The sequence below is a fragment of the Euprymna scolopes genome, chromosome 16, assembly GCF_053919585.1.
Source record: "Euprymna scolopes isolate OS-2025 chromosome 16, ASM5391958v1, whole genome shotgun sequence".
Taxonomy (NCBI): Eukaryota; Metazoa; Mollusca; class Cephalopoda; order Sepiida; family Sepiolidae; genus Euprymna; species Euprymna scolopes.
In genome coordinates this window covers 83,735,362-83,748,115 of record NC_136497.1, presented here as the reverse complement: position 1 = coordinate 83,748,115, position 12,754 = coordinate 83,735,362, and positions in this window count along the sequence as shown.

Genomic DNA, 12,754 nt, shown 5'->3' with positions numbered 1-12,754 from the left:
CTTTTTTTTTGTGTTTTTACTTAATCGTCCGCATAAACACATATAGAGGAGAAAATAGGAAATATCAGGACGGTTTTATTTCCGACGATTTTGTTTTCTGTTCCCTACATTGCCTTGCAGGACATACTAACACAACCACTCAGAAACTTATATTCATGGATAAAATGACGTAAAAACATATACAGTAAAATATACCAATCCACACACACACACACACACACACACACACACTCACTCGCACACACACAAACACACACACACATATATATCTATATATCTATAAAAGTGAAAGTGTCTGTCTGAGTGTGTGTCTGTGTACATTTCTATACGCAATAACTCTGTCAATTTAAGTCTAGAGACTCAAAATTTGATATACAGGGTACTGAGATTTGGGAAAATCGATGTGATTGGATTTCGGCCAGAAATTTGGCGATTAAGGGGTCAAAATTCAACTATTTGACTTTTGAGAACTCTACCAAACTCCTCCGACAATTTCTGTTCTAAACACTTGGAATTTTAGATATAGATTACTTGGACATGGATCTAACTTAATAAGTTGATTTGAGCCCAAAACAATAAATGTTAAGGGTCATAATAGGGGTCAAATTAAAAAAAAAATTGACCGTTGTTTTGCTTGTTTTCTTTTGTTTTTTGGCTCAACCTACACTTCCAAATATTGGGCAATCGAGATATATATATGCATACATATATATATATATATATATATATACATATATATATATATATATATATATATATATATATATAAAATCATCCACATACAGTACTGTTTCAGTTACCACATCACAAGGTGCCTTAAATAAGTTTCCAGAATTTTTCGTATAGACACTCTTATTGATAGTACACACATGAAACTCTAGTCTCCTTCAAAGTAATCTTCTTCGGCTGCAATGTACTTGTGTACCGTTCAAACAACTTTCCCTCTAACATACTTCGAACTCTTTTCTATATTGAGAAATCACACGTATGTCTGGTCAACGTGACTACAATTCAGGTGTTTCCAATATGCACAATTTGCACGTTTTGAAACCATTTCTGACGACGAGGAAATTTCCCATTCTCTTTGTTGTTTTACAAAGAAATTTAACCTACTTGTCTAATTCTGTAACCCATATTTTATTATGCATTCTTTCTAAGAATGTTAATAGTTTCCAGCCAAATTTGTATTTATTAAATATTTTAACAGAATCAACAATTTACTGGACATTCCATTTATAATAACATTCTGTGTTTATTTTAACTTATGATTGGAATTCTCAATTCCAAGTCTAGCTTCGCAAGTTCGAATCCTTGACTATCGTATTTCATATTTGCATTTAACTAATTCCCTATTTTTTTTTACTTACATGAAAAGGGGACAGCCCTTATCATGTAACAATCTGTTTTAGTTATACATGTTTCTGTTATCGGATCTGTTCAAGTCTGACGAAGTTGCTGGATCGTGAATACGATCCGGTAACCGAAACATGTGTAACTAAAACAGATAAACGGTAATATATATATATATGTGTGTGTGTGTGTGTGTGCATGTGTGGGTGTGTGTGTGTGTATGCATACAGATGGTAATCAAAATTCTTCTGTTTTTAAACGCAAAAAGAAAACGCTTCGCAGTATGTGCATATATATTTAGTCTTCGAAGTAATCGCCATTTGTATCCATCATATGCCTCCAACGTGTCTCCAGCTGTTCAATCCTCTTGCAGTAGACTTCGATGATTTTAGATACAAAGAAGTTCACGAGGGCTTGACGCAAGTTTGCTTCATTGGAGAAGAATTTTCGCTGAAGATGATCATCGAGGAAGTAAAAGAGGTGATAATCGGATGGCACAAGGTCAGGTTAAAAAGGCCGATCGTACAAAATCTCCAACTCAGTTACTATATGGTATCACTGACCAATCGTGCGACATGCAGCTGGCGTTGTCATAGATGGAAGTACACCTTTGCCATTCACTAGTGTTAGCTCTTTAAATTGCAGCGAGTATAGGTCTCTAATGATCGTTTGGCTCGTTGGTAGCAGTTCATAATGAACCAGTTGATGACCGTTCTACCAGACACAAAGCATAATCTTGCGTGGGTGTATGGACAGTGTTGCGATGTGAAGAACAAGATCTGGAGGAGACAACCAATGTTTGAAACACTTAGAGTTTTGTACGGAACTTACTTTCCATAAGTGGTAAGCACTAGACTGAATAAGGAGACGGTACTTTATGAGAAAGAAGCGCGACGCCGGTTGCTACTTGTCTCTTGTGGACCTTCAACAGCGTTTGCAGAATCCACTTGTCCAGTTGTACGTCGTACCAAGGCGGTGCAGGTGAAGTCTGTGTTAATCAGAAATGGTGAACTGTCTCGGAAGTTCACCGCGCGTTAAATTACAGTTCTTTCCAATGGCCGCTGTTAGGACTTTGCAATTCAAGACCTGTAGTCGTACACTGTAAAGTTCATCACGGATGAACAAATTTCCCGACTTGAATTTTTGGAACCAACACCTTGCAGTCTGTTCATCCACAGCACTATCCCCAAACGTTTGCCGTACGCGGAGACATGATTCAGCTGCTGATAAGCCTAATTTGAAGTCATAGAACAAACAACCTCCAAACTTTAGATATTTCTATCTGTCTCAGAGCTGTCTGACTTATAACTAATGATCGAGCACGGTGCGCGTGTTTTTTATAACGTCTTACGTCCATACTTTCGGCTATCCGAATTAGAAAACAATTGCATTTTGTATATATTTCAACTTCATATAATGACTAATCAAAGAAACGAAATAACCTTTTTGGTTAACTAGTAAATGTACATGCATATACATATACAACTAAGTCTTCATAGTTTGAACAATATCTACTATGGAAAAAAGACCATTTGATCCTAGAATGTAGCTGATTCATACCGCACAAAAAGTTGCCATCAGAGGTGAAGGATAAAAGTCCGAATCAATATATTTATTTTCATCTTCCAAATATGTTTCCTGCAAAAATACATTATTTGTTTCTAAGAGTTAATTTTGTGTAAATATAAAAATGTCCTCAAATACATTACGCACCTTGTTCATAAGTTGAATAATTTGAACACTTCCGATATTACTAGCCTCGTTCGCAGCCTTTTTCCCGCTATTTTCTTCATGTTTTCACATTGCCGCCATCGTTACTCATGCGCAATGAAATGTTTTCCAATATTGTTTTGTTTTCCTGTTTTCGCCCCCATTTTATTTCGATCCAGTTTATACGTATCCATCATTATTATTTTTTTTTTTACTTTTTAATCATTAATTCTTTTGGCTGAATATTTTCTGCTTTCAATCCATTTCCTTTTCTCGTCATCAGCTTTACGTTTATCGCTTTTTACATTATATTTACAAATCGGTTCTTTTGGTTCAATCCGGTCACATACCAGCATCTCCTCCAACTCCATCTCCTTCTGCTTCTCCCGTTTCACTCCCCCCGCCTCCTCTTTATTCTTCTTCTTATCTTGGTTCGTTATGTACTTATACTGTTTGCGTTTATTTTGTTTATTTTCTTCTTCATTTCACTTCTCTTCTATAATTTAATTATCTTCTACTTCTTCTTCTTCCTCTTCTTCTTCTTCAATTTTCACTTTTATATTTTCTTTCATAATGTTTCATTTTCTTCTCACATTTTCTTTATTTAACTTCTGTTCTTTTTCGTCTTTTCCTCCATATTTTTATTCTTTATATACTACTCGATCTTCCTTCTTCACTTTCTCCTTGTAAATAGTCTTCCATATATTCCTTCTCCTTCCCCTCTTCCTTTTTCCTCACTTTCTTTTTCTTTTCCTCCTCCTACTACTCCTACTACTACTTCTTCTTATTCTTTTTCTTCTTTTTCTTCTAAATGTCTTCCATACCAAATAATTTCCTCTATTTTTGAATTATTCATTTTTCCCCTTTTATTTAAATAAATAAATATTGTTTTATTTTATTTGTTTGAGCCCCCCCCCCCTATTTCAGTACTCGTATTTATCCCCATTTTAGTCATATTTAAAAAAGAAATTATCAGTTTTTTTCAAGCTGGGGATGAGGCATCCTACCAGATGCCAAACCGTCAGTCGCCAATTTAGATATTTCAACCGAGATATCCTGTCTTCGGAATGGTCTTTTATGCATTCGAATTTTTTTTCATTTTCTTTTTTTCTAAATTATATTTTATTGCGCACTGTGTCTGTCTTTTTATCAACATTTTATCGTGTGCGTCAATGCAAAATATGCTACATCTATTATAAAATAAATCTAAGATATATATATATATATATATATATATATATATATATATATATATATATATATATATATATATCTTTGTGTGTGTATGTGTGTGTGTGCATTTTCCTAAATCCTACCCTCTGGTGAGAAGGAAAGTGTTTCTTCGAAACTCCGCGGATTAAGGACTATCTACTTCATTTTCCTGTTTCATTTTAAAATTAAATATGTTCTAACTCTTTTTCAAAGTGTTTTTAACATGTTTTATTAACTACTTGCTGTTATATATATATATATATATATATATATATATATATATGTGTGTGTGTGTGTGTTTGTGTGCGTGTGTATGTGTGTGTGTATGTGTGTTTGTGTTTGTGTTGGTGTGTTTGTGTGCGTGCATGCGTGTGTGTGAGGTTCAGTCTATAAGTTTCCAGACTTTTTTGTATAAACATTTAAAATTGTCTTAGACTTTTGAAAATTCACTATATTATTGTTATACATCTTATTAGATGATTAAATTTTATGATTTCAGTTTCAAATGAACCGCTACAGGAACTGGAATACACCCTACGAAAATCTTATTGTCACAGCTTGGGAATTTCGAAAATGCAATCTGGACGTGAGAACATTTTAGAAGAATGCTAGTCTATAACATTCTTTAAAATTTGTTTTAAACTTTGAAAATATGAAACTAAAACATATGGAATCCATCAGATTGCTTTTGAACCGTCTTGCATGAATCAAGCATCAGTTTTCGAGTGGCATAAGAGATTTAAGGAAGGCAGAGAGTCTGTGAGGAGTGATGAGAGGCGTGGAAGTGAGCAAAGAAAATCACACACTAGATTCGATTTGCTAAATAAAAAAAATGCATGAATACGGACCGTCGTGTGTTTATACAGAACTGTGCACACAATTATTCGGGAGGAACTGAAGATTTGGATGGTTTGCATGAAGTGTTTCCGAAGCGTACTGAAAGAAGATCAGAAAAAACGACGCTTTCATAACCAAGATGGGCATGAAGAGATTTTCTATCACTCTAAGACTCTTACTAACAAGAACACTAAATAAGAACAACGAAACATATACGCATATTTGGTACTTCAAAAATAACACCCATCACGTAACAAGATAAAACTGTAATAAAAAATATACATTTACTCTACAATAGTATTGACCACCTTCTTCAGGTTTTTACTTATTTCCAGTTTTGCTATATATATATATATATATATATATATATATATATATATATATATATATATATATATATATATATATATATCAGTGGGCTGACTAGAACACAGGGGAGAAAACCGAAGCAGCAAAACAATAGCTCCCCTGAAGGACACTATATATACAAATGTAGGCAAAATTGGGCATATCTTATTGTATTGAAAATATAGGTTATTTTTACTAATTGTCATAAATGTAATCCATTTCGTCCCATAGAGCCAAAGATATGCGCATTTCAATAATCAATTTGGCTACCAGTATAGATATATCCATATATATATATATATATATATATATATATATATATATATAGACAGAGAGAGAGAGAGAGAGAGACAGAGAGAGAGATAGATAGATAGATAGATAGATAGATAGATATATAGATAGATAGATAGATATCGCCATTTTTAGAAATTTTATAAGTTCCAAATCTCAGCGACTATTGATCAGATATAAACAAATGAAGGCTCCTAAGAAAGATAATAACCTGAATTGTGTTATGGGTTATTTAAGATTTGCCCTAACAGTCGCATATAAAAGGGATCATTCGTCATTCAGAGCTTATTTTTGGTACTTTTCTATAGTCATTTGTTTTTCTAGTTTTGCATATGAATTAAAAAAATATCTGATATGTCCCCAAAACCTCTGGCCTTGATGGACGGAAGACTAAAAATTGCTTCTACGGTTCCAAATGATTTGGAATAACAGCAAGAGATGACTTGATTCCAAATATTTCTCATATATTATATCCCGTATTTTTGTTTTTCGTACATGAAGTAAATTTCAGAGTGTATAAGGATTATTTGATACTGAGAATATTTATAATCGTACCCTAGTTCCAAAAGAGGGGAGATATAACATATGAAAAACATTTGGAATCAAGTCTTCCCTTGATGTTATTTCCGATAATTTGAAACAACAGCCGCAAGTTTTAGTCTCCCCTCCATCAAAGCCAGAGGTTTGGGGGGAATGGAAATTCTTAATTAAATTATGTAGATTTACAACAAGATTTATTGTTTGACAAGGAGTAAAAAAGATTGAAAGTTTTCTCCTTAATCCACAGTATATCTTATAATTAGAATAATGTTATAAATATTGATACTAATATTTATTTCGACTTAGGGTTTACAGCATTATACAATCTGTAATCAATCTCTCTCCCCCCCCCTCTCTCTCTCTCTCTCTAAATATATATATATGTGTGTGAGCAATTATTTTGTTGTCCAACTCTCCATCATTACTAAAAATCTGTCTTCTATAACACTAGCACCTTTCACTGACAATGTGCCTTGTGTGTTGAATAAAAGTAAATAAAAAATACTAAAATAACAATTTAATAATAGCCTTTGAAAAAAAGTCATTAATTTTTGTGAAAAGTTGAAATGAATCAATTTAATTCTTTCTTTTGTAAATTATTAAATTTGAGTGAAACAAATACCAACAGTTTCGATTAAACACTTCAGACTTAAACTTAGGAACACTTCTTTCTCTATTGAAACACTTGGTCAACGATACACTCTGGAGCCAGTCGTAGGGTATATCCGATTCAGCCAAGACATCGTTTGCAGATACCCGTTTAATGGATTCTTGGTTGATAAAATGATCGCTCCATTTGATTCCTAGAATCTTTCTATAGCACTTGGCATCAAGTGCATCATGCTTCTCTTGTGTGATTTTAAGACGCCAGCTCTCTTCCTGAACATCATCAATGATCTTCCAAATCACATTTTTAGATCATTCGCAAATATTTATACAGACTACCTCACAATCTATGGCAACACTTCAAAGGCCAGCCATAATCAAGATCTTTCTGATTTTCTTTCTTTTGATCTTGAGACCGTGGTATAATAGAGAAAAATCGAAAACCGAGCTTCTCTCCTTTTATCATAGTTGCTCTGAGCCCCACTATGCGTCAAATAAAATGAATGATTCTCGTCTTGGGGAAGTTCCATGTCTTGACAAGCTTGTGTGACTGACCTTCACTCTAAATCTGAAATGAAATACATACCTCAAATCTGTAGCCAAGATCGCTAGAAAAATTTGTTGGATCATTCTACTGCTCCAGTATGTATCTCACTGCGGATACAATCCGCTATCTGTATAAAAGCCAAGTACGTCCTAAAATAGAGTACTGTTGCCACATCTTGGCAGGAGCTACTCAGTGTGTCGTTATTCAGCCTTGATACGTCAAAACTGATTTCGAAACCTTTTTCTCTTTCCAGCGACCTCTTCTCCACAGAAGAGACGTTGCGAGCCTGTCTCTGCTCTATCGTTATTTTCTATGGCAACTTCTCAACTAAACTCCAATCTATGGTTCCCCCGTTGCCAAACTTTCACAAAAAACACTCGACTAGCTAGAACCACTGTATAGATTTCCCCACTTTTGATACATGCCTAAATCTAAATTCAGATTCCATGAACAAAGCTTCTTTCCCAGAATTGTCCGCCTGTGGAACACAGTTCCGCTGGCCTTCTTCCTGATTGAATACAACATTGTAGGCTTCAAATCAAGTGTAAACAAGTTCTTGGTGAGCCGTCCCCATAATTAATCAAATTCTATGCAATCTTCACCATTAACAATTACTACACTACAACTTTACATTAACTCTTGTCCTCGAGTGGTCTTCGGGTCTTGATATATGGTGACTAACAAATAAAAACATAGCAGCGTGAACAAAATGGTGCTGTTATCAAGTCTTAACTTAGATCTGAGGTTGTTTTTTTTTGTTTTGTTTCTCCAGATTTTTAAAGCTGATTAAATGCTGCTAAGAACTTACCTATCCTGCACTGCAACCCGTAGTCTATACTGCCTTTATTTTCTTTATTGAGTTTGATTCACAAAGCTTATACTTTTTTTTAATTAGTGCCGGTGTTGACAAACCTACATTTATAAAAAAAAAAATGCTTTATAGATTATGAACACAGCTATCTATAAAATAAAGTGAAGCGGGTCTGAGTCTCGATTTTTGGTATCAATACTTTTCTTGCTATAAAATCAATAGTTCACTTTGAATAACCTACTCGACGTATGGATCGTGACACTGTGTTCGTCGTTCTTATTCATATAATTTGGATTCCAACAACATCTATAAATAAATATTTAGATATAAAAATATAACTATTTAGAAATATTAAAAGCATCGGAACTACAGTAAATCTATTACTAAATATTAAGAGATATTAAAAAGAATCGAGATCGGGAATTGTATCAGAATCGGGAATTCGGAACAGAATCGACAATTACATCGGAACTGGGAAATATATTGGAACCATTTCATCTAAACTATTTGGGAATATCAAGTGTTGTACGTGCGTGAGATTTTCGAGTACTCTTGGACAAGCTACGAATCTATTTTCCTTATATTTTATTGTTAGTAAGATAATAAGATAAATTGGACTCTCAAGCCTTGTTAGAGCAACTAATCTAAGAGAAGTAAAGATCCGAAAATAATATCAATCGTTTTCTATAGACCCCAGCATTGCTTACAGTAATATTGGATAACACTTTACCATTAGATGCAAGCGAATACCAGATCGGGGTTGACGCCGTTGTAGATTGTGTAACCATTGCTTCACTTTAAAGTTTTTTTTATCGTAAAATCACCTAGACGGAGGCCAATCACAATTAAATAGAGTAGAAAGTGAATCGTGGGTTTACATTTGGCAGCTTTGTAACTCTCGTTTACTTTGCACTCCTGTTTCATGAGCAATGTTTCTGAAAAAGCGGAAAGAATTTCTGTTTTCTTAATCAAACTTATTGTCAGCTAGTTTTTTTTTTTTTTATCTTGAAATAATATTTCATTTTTATATTTTAGCTCTTTACCTCAAGTGGTTCCATGCATTGTCTGGAGCGATTTCCATTTAAAAAAATAATTTTAATATTTTTTTTCTATAAATAAATATGGGATGTCATTTTTTTAAAAATGTTATTGTTATTATCCATTACCCAACGTATATGGGTACTGCAGGTAGTAAGAGGTATTTGAAGCGTACAAAAGAAGGAAAAGGTCTATTAATAATTTTACACGCCACATTTGATAATATATTTTAGTAAAAGTATTTTTCATCTTATATTAAATCGAAGAAACCAGTAAATGGCAAGATAGCATCCAATGTTTGGACAGTTCATAATTTATTTATTCGTTGTTTATATAAATATATATATATATATATATGTGTGTGTGTGTGTGTGTGTGTGTGTGTGTGTGTGTGTGTGTGTGTGTGTGTGTGTGTTGTTGTTGTTTTATTTATGGAAGACGTGTGATAGATTTGGAAATTCTGCTGTGAAAAAAAATTCAGGTTGAATTAAAGAAGGAATGAATGGCTGATGGACATGTACTTACAAAAGGAGATTAGATGGTAAAAGAGCGGGGCTGGAAGAAGGTAAGGAATCAAACAGTGAAATACCCAAATCAATCGAGTGAGGAATTCGCAGAAAACAAGCGAAAATGAGAAGAATATGAGAAAATAAATTTTATGAAAAAAAAAGAAGAAAATGATCAAAATGAAAGTAGAGTAGAAAATGAAAAATTATAAAAGAAAAAATGAAAAATAATAAAAGAAAAAAATGAAAAATAATAAAAGAAAAAAATGAAAAATAATAAAAGAAAAAAATGAAAAATAATAAAAGAAAAAAATGAAAAATAATAAAAGAAAAAAATGAAAAATAATAAAAGAAGAAAATGAAATGAAAAAGAATAAAATGAATAATATTGAAAGAAAGGCGAAGGATAGCAAGAAGAAAAATGAAATATTTATTAGTGAAGGAAAAGAGAATTAAAAAAATTGAAGGAAAAATAAAGGGAAATATAAGGGAAAAAAGGAGATAATTGAAATTAAATGAAAATAAAAGAGAAGAAGAATAAAACAAGAGAGCCATTTTAGATTGGTTTGGTGGTTTTGTTTTTTGACATATCAAGCGTTTTGGTGGTTATTTAATACCAAATTTAGTCATTTTGGAAAAAGTGTCTATGCTTCAAGTTCGTTATATCTTCCTAAATTTACATCTTCGTCCAAGTTTGTTATATCATTGTCTTTGGCTTAGTTGTTTTATATGCGAACATTGTTGTTTATTGTGTTTTGGGCTTTGCAGAACATGGCTTGCAAAGGTAAAGAAATAAAAAAATAACATCAATATTTGGTTTAGTTTAGGTCAGTTAACCATAATCTAATAGCACTAGCGTTAATAGAATCAAACAAAAAAGAAGAAGAAGAAAAAGAAGAAGGGAAGGTAGAAGAAGAAGAAGAAGAAGAAGAAGAAGAGGAGGAGGAGGAAGAAGAGAAGGGAGAAGAAGAAGAAGAAGAAGAAGAAGAAGAAGGGAAGAAGAAGAAGAATTACAAAAATTATCCAAACAAGGTTAAAAAATATATAAAAGACAAAAACATTTTTAAAACTTGTAAATACAAGTTTAAAAAAAAAAAAAAAGAAACAAAAAGAAAAAAAAATGAAAACAAAAATGTAATTCCTTAAAGAGATTTATTGGCCTTCAGGCAAAGATCAAACTGTAGTTTCTGTTCTGATTAAACACTTCAATTTCTTATTTTCTCTCAGTGGAGGAAGAAATCCTTCACGACTGAAATACAATTTTAATATTTGTTCCTTTTCTCCACGTTAAAAAACGACGCTGGTGTAGAACTCTGTCCCGTAGGAAGACATTGTAAATTATTATAATAAAAAAGCCCACGTTTTACGATATTAAAAAAAATGTTTTTATTTTGCTAAGAGCTACGCAGGGACAAGCACTACGAGTGCCGCAGCTGATTTCACGAACGAAAGAAAGCCCAAGAGAAGTTATTCACGACGGAGTGCATAACCGAAAGTTAAAGAATTCTTTTTGTCTTCAGCAAAATTATTTTTTTTTCTTAACTGCAATTGCTAGCATATCACTATATAAAATATATCTACTTCATACATATGTGCGTGTATACCAAAAAGTTTCAATGATGAAGAATATAATTTTACATTATTACATCATCGAATGTAAAACAGTGAAGATAATAAAGTTCTTTTTCTTCCTTATTCCATGTATTTTCAAACATTTATACGTTTCTCTTCATTGGTAATGACTAGAAAAGTAAAACCTAGAACATAATAGTCAACATGAATTTGAAAATTTGAAATTGTTGTTATAAGCAATGTTCGCTGAAATGGGAATGAAGGTAGAGTCCATGAATTCGCATATCATCAGAAAGTAAAATCCGACCAAAATATGAAAATGATTAAAATAATCTCCTCTCTTTCTCTCTCTCTCTCTCTCTCTCTCTCTCTCTCTCTCTCGCTATATATATATATATATATATATATATATATATATATATATATATATATATATATATATATATATATATATATATACATACTAGCAAAAGTAACCGTCGTTGACTGGGTTCGAAAACAGCCTACAAAGAATGCAGATATATATGAAAAGTCTTTATTAAAGTTTGTGCCTATTTCCATTCTCTGGAGGCCAGGCGCGAACGCAGACCCCACAATTTTATTATACCATCCCTATTTAAGTTAAAACATACTTATTAAAGTATTCTTATGTATATCTATATCAAAAACACTTGTAAACTTTTTTTTTAATTTTTAAAGTTTTTATTTCTATATTTTGTGGACCAGGCGCGTACGCAGACCCCACAATTTTAATGAACCACCGTTTTGCAGGATCAAACATACCCATTTCTGTGTCTCGATACATCTTCTATCATTATATGTAATCAGTTTTTTTTTTAAATAGTCAACCACATAGGAGCCTATTCGTGAACTGACACACACACACACACGCACGCACGCACACACACATTCAGCTTTATATTATAGATATATGGAGAGAGAGAGCCGCACTGATGAGCTGTGAAACAGCGAAACAGTACTGTATGTGGATGATTATATATATATATATATATATATATATATATATATATTTGAATTTTTAGAATAGTTTTTATTTAACAATCAGTTGTTATGGAAACGTGAGATTGTAGGTTTACAAAATATTACTGGCAGTAATTACCAAACGGATGTAAAGAACGTATAACATGGATTTTACCAAGCAAGCTGGATCTAAAAAAAAAAAAACATTCATATCCTTTTTCTACAAATCCTCCTGCTACAGGACTTCTGATAAATGTATTATTTTCACTTTGACTTTCCATGTCTCACTGACTTTAGCAAATATGGTGCATACCTTTATAACTATTTGCTAATATTTTCTCTCCTCTGATGAGATGGTAGACATCGAAACCCTATAGGTTAAGGAGATTAATTTTCTAAAGCATT